We start from the raw sequence: 16531 nt of genomic DNA, 5'->3' as shown, positions 1-16531 counted from the left end.
CTGTGCTAGCCAGGCTCGGGAATGTGAGGGAGTGCTTTGAGCGCTTTGATCCCTCACGCGTCATTAGTACAAAATTAATGTGTCTATACCGATGCGTAAGTCCGCGCCGGATCTAAAAATAGACAGCAAACAAGGGAATTCGCGACGGCCTAACGAAACAAACCAGGACGCGAGCTAAGCCTGAAAAATTTAAAAAACGACTCGACCGCGCGTTGGGCCGTAAGTCTATGGACCTGAGTGCCTCGATCAAGAGGGAAGATCCACGACGGATCACAGTCCCGATCATTGCTTCTTCTGCCTCAGATAGTTATTGAGGCGCGGCTTCTAAGGTTCCCTCCCATCCTTGATATCCTCAGGCCATTATTTAGAGAATGTCCCTAATAAGGTTTTGCGGTGCCAAGGAGGAAGAGAAAGGGAGGAAGTCCTCAAATCAAAAAGAAATTTAGCTCAAATTCATGGTATCCTATATTAAAAATTTTTTTATAAACGAAACAAAAAAAAAAAAACACAAAAGAAGAATGAAATCAAAGACAAAACTTTACACTCCGAGCTCGGCGTGGCATGCAACTGTTGTTGCTCTGTTTTTTTCTGTTTAATAAGGAAATTGCTTAACTCAATAAGAAAGGAAGAAAATATATGTATACGGAAATACTACTGCATTTAAGGCAAAAAGAATATAGCGGAAGACTTTTGTTTTTTGCATTCCTAGTTTTCTTTCCGGGGTTCTCCCAGCGACGCAAACGCGGGGAGGAAAATATCTCGCACACACTCTAACCAGAAATTCTTGGAAGCTACAAATGTGATATTCTATGGATGTTGCACACTCAATGGAGGAGGTCTCCCGCAACTCGAACCTAAAACTTCACCACAAAATCACTACACGATTGTTCCAGCGAGAAACTGAGGAAATACACATTAGCGGCTGCAAAGCACGCTTCTCTTTGACAAACGTTTTACCGTTCGTTAATCACATTCTCTTGGTAGACTATGTTTGCTTTTCATCCTGCCGCTTCATGCCCATGCACAAATTTACCCAAACTTGATTAGCGTCGTTACAAGATCAAAACTATGCACCGCTAGCTCATCAAACTAATCCCCTGACTTTCCGACTATGTCTCCACGACATCTATCCCTTTCCACGACAACTTCCTCTCCGAATCCCAGTATCTTGTCAAAAAAAAGGATGGACTGCATTCTTCAAGCCAGTATATTACTTATAAGAATTTTGAAAAAAAAACTTACCTTACTTAATGTTCGAAGTTGAATTCGGGAGACCAAGAAACCAACCAACTCCACTCAATACGACTTCAGCAAAAACAATGAAATGTTTAAATCCCATTCGCCGTTGATCGGCTGTCCATCCACGAACCGGTCCCCATGCCGCTACGCCTTTAACTCGATTGAATTCTTAGTGTTCATGTTGCAGCAACATGCGGTTTCGCCTACGGATACGGCTAATCATTCCCCTCTATCAAGATCAATTCTCCCGAATGCATTCAATGATATGCAATCTGGGGCGAAAATTAGGGGAATTACACATTATGGAATGCATTATTTGAGGAAATTAACTCAGAAAGAGGCGAATGAGATTTTGCTCCCGTTGTGAGACCGCGGTCACTACAAGTTGACTCCGAAATGTTTTCTATAAAAAAAAATTTGTTGCCGCTTCGGGAAGACGTGCTCAGATTTGCAAAAGTCTACGAACACCGTTGGTAGAAAGTCATTAAATTGTAAATTCTAGGGGCAGCATAATGAGCACAATCAAAAACTTGAGTGTTTGGATCTGCAACCTTCTCCATACCACTAACCTAAAAATAAAAGATTCGGAGAAGTTCCACTTGCTCAGCAAAGTCGTTAAATTTGTTGTAGTTATTCCTTCAGGGTTATAAGGTCAATACAAAATTCGGAATCTTGGTTAATTTAGAAGATTAAACATGTTTGTGCATTCATGCTCCCGGACAACAATCATTTATCAACTCTACTGGAACAACAATGAATCAGGCAGGTTAGGGAGAAGGGCCCAACCTTCAATGCTGTGCAATCTTCGCCTACACACTTGGCTAACCCTGGAATCTCTAACTTCCGTTTCAGATTCGCTTCGCACCAGAAGTTCTCATTTTGTCAATTTGTAGGTAATCCCTGGTTTGAACTTAGGAAAATTTTGAAATTTCGCTTTTACCTAACGTGACAATTCCTACGTGCTGGTCTTTTGAGAGCTCAAATTCTCTCTCACTTTCCATGTAGACTTCATCAACCATTTCAGGATATTGTAAAGTGTCGTTCACTTCAGCCCCAAATTCGATTATATGCAGCCAAACATACTCCACCACTGCTTCGTCCTGGAGCATAACCCATGCCAAAAGGGTTGATGCGAAGCTACCCCCCATTCAAAAGTGCCTTCTCAGCAACGTACACTGACTTTGCACTAAATACGGTGGAGTCGCATGGCGTGGCACAGACAAGATGTGGGCTTGGCACATACCTCATTTATCAATCTATTTTTAATTATTCGTATTTACAGTTGACATGTGTTCTGAAACCGATAAGTTTGCGTGCTGCTTACCTCCGTCTGTGAACTGCTGTAACAAATGGACAAACATTTCTCTTGGCGTTCGCTAGTTTATTAGTAGTTTCTGGGCAGATGTGGGTCAACATGCTCTTCAGTGAATTAAACTACGACTGACGTTTTGATGAATTTCCTAAGGAAGAACTCAACTGTGTCGGTATTAATTGAGACAGTTTGTCGGATTTGCACTGAATTTACATTGACAAAGCTGAGGAAAGCAATAGCAATACATTAAGTTAAGTCAACACAAGGACTGTTTTCTTAAATCCTATGAGAATGGACTTTGATGTGTTGCTTTTGAAGGACAGCATAAAGTGTTTCAGCTAAGGACTGGATAGTAAACAAAAGATACTCGCATTGGAAGCTTTTTGCGTTGCTAGCCAGGACAAATGAGCACGAGTTTACTAGACAAACTAAAAGGCTGTTCAGTATTGATGGAGGAGTGCAAGTGGTGCCTCTTAGACGGAGATACATAAAGGGTTATATTCAATGAAGAACAAAGAATCTAAAATTCTGAAATCTTATATAGAAGTTTGCAAATCTAATGGGTTTCCTACATACAAAAAGTATGTAGGAAATACTCGCAGTCAAAGTGATTTGCCTGCATTACTGGATGGCAACATAATGCAATTTATAAGGAAGGAGCACGGAAGCACTTAAATAGCAATGAATGGCTTGAATTATTGAGTTTCTTGTTTGAATTGTAATCAACAAAAAAGGAACATAATAGACTGGGTTAATGGCTTTGAAGAAAACTTTTATGGCCGTCTCACGTTTAAAGGATTTCTGCTTAAAAATTCACTATACAAGTAATAGTGCAGGAAAATTAAACGCAAAGTTACTGCGCTTTGATTACGTCACGAATAAATTAATGAGCTATCTTCTGCAATGAACGCAGAAGTAGGCGATGGCCAAAATGGACATGTGGATTTTCAACGAGGAATCAGGAAGACTCAGAAATTGTGCCCGCGCAGGGCTGTCAGCACCTAAGTAAGCTCCTCTGAGGTCTTCCGTTGAGACGCATTTGCACGACTCTACTCTACCCAAAGTTAGGAATGTCCCACTTTTAAAAGATGGTTTTGTGTTCAATGTAATTCATACACATGTCGTGCTTTTGAATTAGTATAAGGGAGCAAATACCTTGTAACCATCGGTCATGTTGCTCCCAGGGCATGATGAGTTGCTTCTTCCCTGGACGAAACCGCAAGTCGTACACTTGGTATAATTGGTCAGCTTCATATTTAACCAATTTGGCTGTAATTCCATCGACTCCTGGCGACTTATGATTTTTGAGCCGATGAATTGCACGGACTGTTTCATCTACATACTCCTTTTACGGCTGGGTCCAAGTATGTCTGTGGGCCTATCAATGATAACATTCTTCAGGTGGTTGTCAAGATCATTTGTTGATGCTTCATCTAAAGGATGTCTGTTGAATGCGGCTATTGCGGCATCTTATAGGTATTGCGGAGCGCTGTGTTTTGGATGGCTTCAGTATTCACTCTCACCTGATTGTCAGAGGGGATTCTGGGAGGTGTTGTAATTCCAGCTCGGAGCACCATGCCAACCAGATAGTGATCCGAATCTATATTGGCCCCCCTATATGTTCTGACATTCATCAAGGCTGAGAGGTAAGGGCGTTCAATCAGCACGTGGTCAATTGGTTGAAAGTGGTCCCGTTTGGAGAGGCCCATGTATGTTTGTGGACCGCTTTCCGCCCAAACCAGGTACTTCCAATAACCATTTCATGTGACCCTGCTAATTGAATAATCCGCAGTCCTTTATCATTTGTATTTTGATGTAAGCTATGGGAGCCTGAATACGGACTCGGTCCCTATTTGGCTGTTAAAGTCCCCAAGTATGATTTTGAGATCGTATCTGGGACAGATTTCGAGGGTTCGTTCTACTACCTCGTAGAAGTTAACCTTCTCCGACTCTGCAGTCTCCTCAGTAGGGGCGTGAACGTTTATGAGGCTTATATTTCTAAACTTGACTCGTGCCTCGGGTTCGACTTGAAGGAAAACTGTATTATTCAGGCAGATCGCCTATTTGCAAGATTACTGGTAATCTTGAAGTTCATCAAATCGAGTGGCCGTGGCATTCACGAAGGATACCAGCTCTCCCAACCTGCAACTAAAGATCTCTGTGAGGTCCTCTAAGAATTGTTCATCTAGTGTTCACAGCTTTGCTCAAGTTGAGCCGGACAATCGCAAAGGAAGTGTCCAGGGGTTTCTTCACTGCTTTACAGCTTCGGCTAGGTGAATTATTGAGTATGCTGAGTTTGGCGGCATGGTTCGCTACAGGACAGTAGCCTAACAACCCGCCGTAATTCTGTACGCACTTACGCGGGTTTGGCCCAACACTCTCGGGATAGTGTTTTGTGAGAGGTGAATTAAATCGTCCTTGACTTGCCTGCGTAGATCTCGGCTACACTGTTTTTATCCGAAAAAATCGCATCGACTCCGTAGACCATCCTTCATGCGCCGGTGAAGTGTTTGACCCTCCAACACTTCCCCGGTCCTCTACTTTCTTGAAGCTCGGCTTGCGTGTGGTATTGTCCTTTGGAAATGCTCAGAGTTTCCGATGTATATCTTCTAGGACGTAACTGTGGCCGTCAGGCTTCGCTATTGATCTGGGCTTATGTAGTGAGGCAACACTATACGCTACAGCGTATTTAATGTGGCGATCCTGGGGAGAAAGTGGAAGATTATATTGAAGGCATTCGCCTGCACACGCGGTTCTTTGTATCCTATTAAGTTTCTAGTTTTGATCAAGTGTATTCAGAGTTTCCAGTTGAGATTTTATCGCCAAGGGAGTCCCCAGTCGCTCACCAAACCTTATTTTAATACCTAGAAACTCATTGAACTTTATCCAATCCATTTCCTGGGATTCCATCTTTGCATTACAATCCGACCATCTAGTGCTAGCGAATCTCTAATTAACTGTAAAATTTTCGAAGTACAGATTGGTAGGTCAACTTCTTCACTTTTTTTTATCACGTCGTACGTTAGCGGGCACCGCACGTTTACACTAATGTGAATAGCTGAGGTGATGAAACCAAGTAGCTTCCTTCCTCTAGGGTTGCTTTTGCTACTTCCCAATGAAGTAGTAATGCTTGGCTCTGTGGGGTGGGGCTTAAGAAAATACTCAAAGTCTTCCCTGCATGTCGCAAGTGGCGACTAAAAGGAATAGAAATTTGTATGCCATCAACCTGTAAATTTTTAAACTTTATTACTATCGAAACGTGAACAACGATTCGGATAGGGACTCACCTCACGGCAACGACCTTTGGCTATCGAAAACAGATTATGATTGGTTTCTGGAATGTGTTTACTCTCTTCGACAACGGTAGCGGGGGTCCTCAGAACACCCGTTTTCCCTAACTAGAGCGAGAATTCCACTAATATAAACTAGATATTCTGAGCCTAAGCGAAGTAAGATGGCGAGACTGTGGAGAGTATTCCTCTCCCTCGTGCCACAATTATGGAAATGTGCTTTTGTACTCTGGGTGGTAGTAGACGTGAATCCAGTGTCGGATTGCATCTGGGAACTACGGCACGGCGCGTTTTCTTGACGTTAGAGCCGGTTTCTGACAGAATCCTAAGCGCTAAGACGTACGACCTAGCTGTCGCTGGACAGTTGCTCGAGCGGCAGATCAACTATGTAACCCGACTGAAAATATCGATGAGCATTGGACGCCATCAATAATGTTCTCTCTCGAGTGCCACGCCCCAAAGGAGTGTCATAAGACCTGGTTGACTGCGGAGTCGTGGAAGCGAGTCGGTGATCGGTAGGAATTGGAGGCTCTACTGACCACTGTGAGTGATGGCGGCCGTGACGTGCTCGAACTTCGATACCGAGCGAAACTCTGAGAAGTGTGCACGCCGTGAAAAGATAGAAGTTGCTATTGCGCTGGTCGAGGAAGTGGAAAATGTCGCAGATCGCAACGATTTCAGAACTGTATATAGCATCACGAAACAGCTTGCGTGTGGTCACAAATCTTTCGAGAGGTCTGTGATGGACGTCAACGGTCGACTTCTTGTCCAAGATTGTAAACAACTGAGCACTTCACCATGGTTCTTAACCGTATTACTTACGCGAAGGTTCCGCTCCTTGTGGAACAGTTCTTCTCAGCAGAAGAGAAATCATTTTGGGTCGTTAATGCAATCAAACAGAGTAAAGAAACTGGGCTTTACGGTCTGCCTGCGGAGATATTTATTACTGCAGTTCTGCGGTTTCCACTCGTACGGAGACCTTGGCATCAAAGAATATCTCCCAAGCTCGATCGTCAGAGAGAGCACTGTTTTCCACTCAGGATCCTCCTGCACCGACCACATGAACACCTTACGGATCATTTTGCTACAGTTCACAGAATTTAGATCTTTCAGATTCAGATTCAGATCTTTGCATCTTGTCACCCATACTATTTCTACTTGTTAAATGGTGATGTTCTTTATGCTGCTTTGTGTGTAGGACGTGCAAGAATTCAACTGACGATGACATCTTCCCTCTAACACCACGACTGCGCGAATGACATCTATTTGCTTTCTCACTGTGTCATGCACCTTGGCCAAATAGCTCCGGGTTTGGAAAGAGAGGCCAGCAGAGTTGGGCTGAAGATAAAGATCAACAAAACCAAGGTTCTCAGTCTCACGGGTCAGCGCGCTCTCCCTATCTGCATGCAGCATCGAAGCTGTCGATCAGTTTATATATCTAGAAAGCGTGGTTTCTGCCGACGGCGGCACCGAGCTAATTGTCTCCTGATGAATTAACAACATTAGATCCGCTTTTAATGTCCTGCCTAGAATCTGGAAATGCAGTTATCTCAACACGAAGATCAAGTTGCAACTGTTTTGTGCTAGTGCTCTTTCTGTGCTCCTATATGGGGAGTAGCACATGGAAAGTGAACTCCACTGTTGCTTAAAAGCTCCAAGCTTTCGTCAGTACCTGCCGACGTTGAATTGTCTTGAGGCAATGCATTTAGGCATTCTGCTGATATCTCCTCGATAGTTGTTATAGCTCATTTTGCTATTAATATTTTGTACTTTTCATCATTCACAGAATTTTCCTGCACCAACATGGCCCTAACTCCCTGATTTCTCATAGCCTCTCAGATTATAACAAACGGGGAATGTTTGGCGGTGTTTTGAGGACTTCTACCAGAAAAACCTTCTTCACTTCTGCCTTTGCCTGACACCGATGTCAGATTTGTTTTACACTCATCTGAAAAAACCTTCTTTCAATCGTCCAATGTTCATGATTTGTGGTTTTGGGCTATCGCTGCCTGGCAAATCACATTTTCTGCGTTAAAAATGGTTGTGTTGCAGGTCTTTAATATTTAAAATGCTTGTCGTATCACCGGCCTGATACTATCTCAAACGAACAACTTGGTGGGTGAACAGGCTTGGTACACGTATGCGATTTGGTAGGAAGATAGAAGTGGCAGTGGAAAGATCACATATTAAGTAGGGGTGACAATTGCATTGCGGGCTATGCTAGGCTGTGGAATCCACCCTCCCAAGATGGCCGATGAGTGGATTGCCCCAAGAGCATATAGGGCAGAACAGTAGAGGAGGAGTGCGAAGATCTCGGGAAGTTGTGGGGACGCTGAAGGGCGTAGGTGTGTTTGACGCGCTATACTTTACCAATTGTCTCAACAATATCAGAGATCACTTGATTTCAAATATGTTACTAGACCTCTTAGGTCTTGCGGCGGCGGAGGGCACAAGTAATCGTAAGGTAAATGCAGAAAGACAACTATGCTATTTCTTCTTTTGCTATTAATCTATTGTACGATGACCGAATTAGGTCCTAGAAACAGAATTGTCTCAGCATAGTTGGTTCTAAGAAAATTGACATTAAGACACAGGCTCTTGATCTTGGGGCTCCTAACATCCCTTTATTGTACCAATACCAAAGGTTTTCATTAAACCGAAAATTGGATCTTGGGACGGAAAGTCCTGCAACTTTTCCAGCGTTGGTACCAGTAGAAAAGAAGAGGCTTTGGCATGTTGCAAGTTGATTTGATTAGCCTTTATGTTTGTAGATATAAGTGTAGGTTAGTGTGAAAGGCACCGCACTGCTGCGTCCAGTTTAGGCCTCACTAGGATTATCAACTTGCCACACTTTTCACAGAAAATTCCAATTCTCTCCTGCGGTTGAAGTTTGCTTCTGTCGGGCCTTCCTCAAGGATTCACTTGAAGAGTTAAAATCCGTAGCTTACATCTTCATGTGTTTTGAAGACTCTTAGTATAGTATAGTTAAAAAAGCCCGTGGACCCTCTTCCCGCCCAACCGGACCGAGGGGCGACCAACCTAAGGACGGGCGGAAGGCAACATCCAAAGGCCCGCATCACAGCGATGATGCGTTTTAACGCAAAGTGTGTGCGACCATGCGAAAATGTATTACTACATCCCGATTGTCGCAAACACTTCAGCCAATGACGCGGAGGTTCTACACTACAGAGACATGGATCTTATATCGAAGACAGTGCGGATCAAGACTGAAACCCATTAGGTCAGATTGTTACTGGACTGGACTCTTCGGACTATAGCACAGGTTGCAAGGATAACCGCTTTTTGCATCTCCATGTATAGACCAGCCCTAAGATCGAGCGTTTTCAGCGCTTTATGTAAGTTCTGCGGGATTAATCCCGTCGCTGAAATTACTACTGGGATTACTTCGATTTTTTGTAGCCTCCAAGTCTGCTTCATATTGTTTGCCAAGGGGCCGTAGTTCCGGATTTTTTCGTGCTGTTTTTCAATAGTGTTCCGGTCCAACGGTACGGCTACATCGATTATAAAGCACGCTCGTTCTTCCTTCAGAAGCAGAACTAGATCGGGTCTGTTATGATTAACACTGTGGCCAGTGGCAATAGTGTGATCCCACAGTACTTTGACCCGATCATTTTCCAAGATTCTCTGCGGAGTAGACTTATAGTAAGGATGGTAGGTTGCCGCTAAGTTATACTTCAACGCAAGGTTTTGATAGAGAATCTTGCAGACGGAATTATGACGATTGGTGTACTCGGTACTGCTGAACATCCTGCACGCAGATGTTATGTGCTGGATGGTCTCCTCTTCACAGTTGCATAACCTACAACTGGAGTTGGTGATTGAGGAGTCGTGAAGAATGTACCGTTTATAATTTTTTGTTGGAAGCGAAGCATCCTGAATTGAAGTTAGGAATGCTTCGGTCTCATAGAAAAGTACACCATTTGTCAACCATTTGTTGGAGGCTTCGATGTCAATGCCTGACAACAACAAAGTTTTTATATGACCTCCGTGAGTGGATTTCTCTTTCCGCATGTCGATCTTCTGTTGGACTGAAGTAACATTCGACATGGGATCCAATTCTCTGCTTCTCAAGTTCAAAGGAGATAATTTATTATCTGCCATGACGGTAGCCTGATGTATTTGGCTAGAGGATTGTTTCTCGTAGAAAAACTCACGAAGAGAATGCACTTGATTGTAGTGCAACGTTGTTAAATCAAGTACCCCCCTTCCTCCCTGATGACGTGGAATAGTGATCCTCAATTTTTCGGCAGCTCTATTGTGCATGTTGTTGTTTGCAAGAACTACCCTTACCCGTCTATTGGCAGATTCTAAATCAGTATTACTCCACTGTATGACACCGAAGGACGGGAATGGCGAAGGTGTTGATTGCCATGATTTTATTTCTCCCGTACAGCTCAGTTTTAAGGACAAGATCCAGACGCCGTTCAAATTCCCCCAGCAACTTAGATTTAATTATTGCCACAGCAGGTGTTGTTGCTTGCAATATGCCGAGGTATTTGTAGACGTCGTCCAAATCCATACCCTCAATTCGGATGTTATTTTGGCTGTATCCACATTTTTCCAAACCCAACTGCATGCCGATATCCCTGCTGAACTGGATGGTGATGTCCAACAAGGAGCGAAGTTGGTTTTCGCCTTTGGCATACAATTTGATGTCGTCAATGTACATCAAATGACTTAATGTACATTTCGACAATATGCCATGCTTGACTTGGTACCCGCATTTGCTTTCATGCAAAAGATGGGATAGCGGATTCAAAGCCAAACAAAAGTGATTTTCCAAGTGGGCTTAGAGAGTCGCCTTGGAAAATGCCACGCCTGATTGGTATCTCTCCTGATGTTTGTGAGGATACCGATAGCTTCGTGCTCCAATTCTTCATTACTGTTCTCAGAAGAAGAACGACATTCGGGTTGATTTTATACAAGCGTAACACTTGTAGTAACCACGAATGTGATATGGAGTCAAAGGCTGATTTATAATCGATGTAGGCTGTCGAGATATTTCGTTTCTGATGAACCTGCCTGCTTTACAGCTGCAACGTAGATCAGGCTATGAACCTCTGTAGTAGTAATCTCGCTGACCAAACAATCAGCCAAAATTCTGTCAACGGCAGGAATGATGTTAGTAGTTGCCGAAGTAAACTTCAGTTTTGGGTTCTTTGGCCTAGCGTCTGGGAGAATATCAGCATACTCTGTGAATGCGACCTGGAATGCGGTCAAAGCCTCATTATAAATTGGGTCGACATCCCCAGTTACTAAGCTTCTCCTGACTACTGGATTCATAGAGTGCCTTACAGGTGGAGTACTTTTGTTACTCTTTTGACTAGTCCGGTAATTTGATGACTCCAGCCCGAACTGAAGTGAAACCTCTTGGAAGATTTGTTGCCTAGTTGGTAAGGCAACTCGGTTGTTATTCACTATCACCCGGTATTGATTGACAACGTTCTGCTCCGGAACATGACTTAGTTCCGGGAAGCGGGTTATGAACGCGTCATGGAGTTGATGTCTGTACCCTGATGGATTCCGTTCCAAATTCGTGACACGGTAATAGGCGCGGACGATAAATTTGTTAAACTGGTTCGTCCAAACCATACGACGCCTAGGTCTCCCGTCCTTGGTGGTTGACGGCATAACCGCCAAAACATCCAAGGGCGAAGAGCCGCTCTGGTGTTGTTGAACGACCCTTAACCGTGTTGGGTACTGTCTTCGTGTCCCTGGGGTCCCATTAAAAGAATTTGAAATATTTTCCCCAATTCTGTTCTCACGAGTGTTGGGGAGGCAGTCAACCCTGCAACAGAGCCCCAATGTTGCAATGTCCCATGGTTACCTCCAAAGGTAGGAAAGGTATTTGGAGGGGAGCCGCTGAAATACAGTGTAACGTCACTGCAGTTCGTCCGATAGGCGCGTCGATCCCTTCACCCCGGATTACGGATTTGTTAAGGAGGTTTACTCCCCCTGAACGGGAACAATCGGTAAGGGAGGACGAACACAAAGGGAAACGTTCTGCTTGTCCGCGGCTACTTATTTACAAGATTAACTTGCGATATTCGTAGCTGACCCGGTGGGTCATGTCATTGTCCGCAACCCAGGACACGCGCCTGGTCGCATGCAGCTCTGCGTTTGCAATTCAGGTGAGGATAAACCTGGTACGCGATATATATATAGGCTGAAATAGATAATAGATAAGCCACAGGTGGTTCGGCTGAGTTATTTTATTCACATAAAAGCGACGACTCTATAAATAACTTTAAGGTCATGTAACTTCCTAATATATTAAATATTAGTTTACGATAAAAGGTAATTCCATTATTTACGAATTTGTACATTAATGAACGTTTCCTTGCAGTTATTGTCGTAGGTTCGAACTTATAATCAAGTCCTGGCAGTTAGTCCCAACCGCGAGTATAATATTAGGTCCGTTGGTCATTGTATCTGGCCAGAAAAACATACAACTACACTTATCTGAAATCACAAAACCATGTCCTCCAGTGGATGTTGGGCAAAAATTTCATGTATTTTCGTCCTGCATGCGGCCGCAGTAGTTTGCCGCCGCCACCGCCACCACCACAGCGGCCACACATAAAAGTAGTCATAAAAGTTTAAGTCCCTGTAGTCCATTAAAATCACAAAAATAACAACTACAACGAGCGACCTCGTAAAGGACACAGACACTTTACTACTCAACATTTTCCAATGGATTTTCAAACTCTTTCGCATCGGACCCGGGAATTTTAAGCCATTCCCAACAATCTTGGTAATCACATTCTCGTGTTCGCAACGAACTTGTTTTCAAAAAGTTTCCATGTTATAATATATTGAGGTTTATTTTGCTTTCATATGATATTTTCCCTGGAATAGTTTTTATTCAATCTGAAGTAAAAATAATGGGAAACTATTGTAGTGGACGTTGTATTTCCAATCAGTTGAGATGGGAAAAGTCGTGAAATAAAAGTATACAAATGGGAGGAAAAGTTCGGACTTGCTGAATATATCGGATTGGAAAATGGAACTGCAGAGGAAGCTAAAAAGTACAAGAGTTTTTGAATGTGCTTCTGAAGTCAACAAAAGTTGCTTGTCCGGGCCTGAATGCCTTCAAATCAACTAGGGTAGACAAGCGAGCTCTGGCTATCTGAAGGCGAAACGATTCAGTTTCGAATCAATCGTAAAATTTATCCAGTTTAAATCAGCTTGTAGAGTCGTTACTTGAGGAGCGAACAGGATATCTTCATAGCGCTAAGGTGAAGTCGTTGATTTTATCGACACAGTTTCGTGGACTAATTTTATATCCCCTGCATGTTGGCTGAAGGATTCTGATCGTGTCCGGATGGAATTCCGCTACGACATTAAACGAGACTTTTATTTCCTTGAAGGTGATAATGTTACACGAGATGGTATACGCAACACGGGAATATAAAGATTGTTCTTTATGTGAAGGGGAATATATAAATTTTTGTTGTGAGAAAAAGGACCATTATTGATTTAGTTGAGTTCCATAGGAACCACGCCTACCAAGCATCAATGCCGATTTCTGAGAATATGTTTCAGCTTTCCCAGGATTTCTCGAAAAGTGAGTTCTGCATTGTTTCCAAGTCAATGATTTTCTCAAAAAATGGACACCTATGTATGTAAACCATCAGAAAAGCCTAAATTGTTGATGATTTCCAAATCAGTAAATTGAAAGTTGGTATACCTTATGGACTGTCAGTTTGAAGCAACAACCTTGATAGCATAGCATAGTCTTTAGATTAATACAAGTTCGCATATGTAGATCTCACCCCCAGAGGAGAGGAGAGAATTAAAGAATATGCCCTCTTCGTAGAATTATATATTTAAATGTTTTTGTAGAACTTCTGGATTCTGCTGGATAGCATAGGAAGTTTGGCGGTAACAGGGATGATAAACAAAAATGTTTCTCTTTCACAAATAAAATATCTTGAGGCATTGTTTATCATTACTTCGTAACGCGCAAGGTTTATCATTATTTTGTAATGCTTCAGTTCATCTTAGAGTCTTTTTCAACTGAAAAACGTTTTGCCCGAAAATTTATTAATAATAAATATTGTCCTCGGAAGTCTTTTTTTTTTGGAAATAGGAATAGAAGAAAAGATTCTAATCAAATTTTAGTCTTATTTACCTATTTAACTTAATTCAATAACAAGGATTAAGGGATACAATAACTATATGCTTTGAAGTTTCTAAAACTAAATTACTAAGTGTAGAACAAGCAACTTTCAACAAACAACTTAAAAAAATCACCACCGTTGAGAGTGAACTTGCCCTTCTGTATCTTTTTGAGTAAATAAATATCCAGTGCTCCAATCAACGCGGTTACTTAGTGATCGTGAGCTTTTGGTTTTAAGGTCGTGTTTCAACTCCGCCATGCTATTAACATAGTATGCTGGTCCCAAGCCCAGGTAAAGGAGGAGGGTTTGAGGCAACGTACTCTGTACTATCCTCAGTAAAACAAAAATGAAATGCTGGGATCAGGGAAAGAGATAAATAGAGTATAGCTGGAGTTATTCTACTATGCTAAATCCTACCTGATCTCTCTTGGTGACTGGCTCCGCGACAGGTCGGCCAAGAAAATGCATACAATGTCGTTACAAACATGATGATCGGATTGAGTCACAAGCCTCGGAGAAATGCTAGGGCGTCCACCTCAGTCGACGCGGCAGGATGGGCCTCGGTCCTGTCGAGAAATGGGTAAGGGTTCTTGACGCATGGACGGCGTCAGGACGTAAGCAAGTTAGTCCCCCACACAACGAACAAAACAAATACGTGTCTCCACGCTAAATGTTGGTACCCTAACTGGAAAGACCGAGCAACACGCAAGAGCCCTTCGAAAAGGCGCATTGATATCTGCGCTCTGCAAGAAACCCGATGGTCTGGTGCCAAAAGCTGCAACATTGAACGCGAAAGCGGTGAAAATGACTACAAACTTCTCTATTTAGGTAACCCACACACTCAATATGGTGTTGGCATTGCCGTCTCAGAGGGTTTCCGTGATGTCATTAAAGAAGTCGAACGATTTGATGATCGGCTGATGAAGATCACCATTATATCAGCTGATCGCACTATTCATTTCTTCACCGCGTATGCACCACAGACAGGTCGACCTGATGCCGAGAAAGATGACTTCTGGCAACTTCTCGATGAAAAGACTTGTCATGTGCCTGCTGACGATTATATAATCATCGCCGGCGACCTTAATGGTCATGTGGGTGAAAAGGCAGACGGTAACAGGTGCCATGGGGGAAAGGGGTTCGGAGCGCGCAATGAGGGTGGCGGGCGTATAATCGATTTTGCGGACACCCATGATCTTGTACTTACGAATACATGGTTCATCAAACGATTGTCTCTCTTCCCACATTTTATAGTGGGAACAATAAAACGCCAATCGACTATATTCTCATAAGACGCCAACATTTACTACTGTCACTGATTGCAAAGTCGTTCCCTATGAGACCATCGCACCTCAACATCGGCCATTGATTGCCGTCCTGCGAATTAAGCCACCGATAAAACAGCGTGAGGAACGCACTGGCCGGCCGCGCAATAAATGGTGGCGATTTGGTGAGAAGAAAGAAGAAACGGTCTCACTCATACGATTGCCGACCAATACGAATGTGGAAGAATCATGGAACCAAATGAAAGACACGATCCACAAAGCGGCGTCTGCAACCCTCGGGGTCACCAAGCCGGGTAAGCGGTACATCAACCGAGAAACTTGGCTTTGGAATGATGATGTTGAAATCAAGGTCCGTGAAAAGAAACGCCTCTACCACAAATTTCTCGATAAAACGCTTGCTAATTGGCAAATTTATAAGAATGCCAACCGGGAAGCAAAGAAAGCGGTCGCTGTTACCCGAGCGAACCATTTCAAAAATCTTTACGACAAACTGGACACTCGGGATGGCGAGATAGATCTGTACCGACTTGCTAAAAGCCGTAATGAACGCACACAGGATATCGAACACTTCTGTTGTGTTAATGACAAGAACGGTACTTTGCTTAGCAACCATCCAGCCGCAACGGATAGATGGCGAAAATACTTCGAGCAGATTTCAACTGAAGAATTTGCTCATCCTCCACTTCCACAATCATTGCCGACATTTGGAGCAGTTCCACCAGTCAGCGCAACTGAAGTCGCGGAGGCAATAAAACAAGTGAAATCGGGATTAGCAACAGGACCTGACGATATCGCATCTGAGCTCTGGAAAACGAAGAGCTGGGACCCAACACTGTGGCTCAGTGAATTCTTTAACCAAGTTATTCAGGAGAGAAGAACACCATCTGACTGGCAAGAAAGTACCACTGTTCCAATATGGAAAAAGAAAAGTAGCCCAGCAGAATGTTTAAATTACCGTCCCATCCGGTTACTTTCCCATACCATGAAGATTCATTCTTGACAACCGTATTAGCGAAATCATTGAAATAACCGTGAATCAAGCCGGATTTGTCAAAAACTGCGGAACTACTCACGCAATACCCGCTGCGCGGTTACTCATAGAGAAACACCGTGAGCAGCATCGCCCTCTTTGCATTTCTGGATCTTGAGAAAGCATTTGACCGTGTACCATCTCATCTGGTATACTTTACTCATCTGGTATACTTTACGACAACACTTCGTGCCAGAAGAACTCGTGCGTTGGGTTCAATTGCTCTACTA

Source organism: Hermetia illucens, chromosome 4, assembly GCF_905115235.1.
Source record: "Hermetia illucens chromosome 4, iHerIll2.2.curated.20191125, whole genome shotgun sequence".
NCBI lineage: Eukaryota > Metazoa > Arthropoda > Insecta > Diptera > Stratiomyidae > Hermetia > Hermetia illucens.
The sequence above is the reverse complement of the archived record's forward strand: the minus strand, read 5'-3'. Positions refer to the sequence as shown.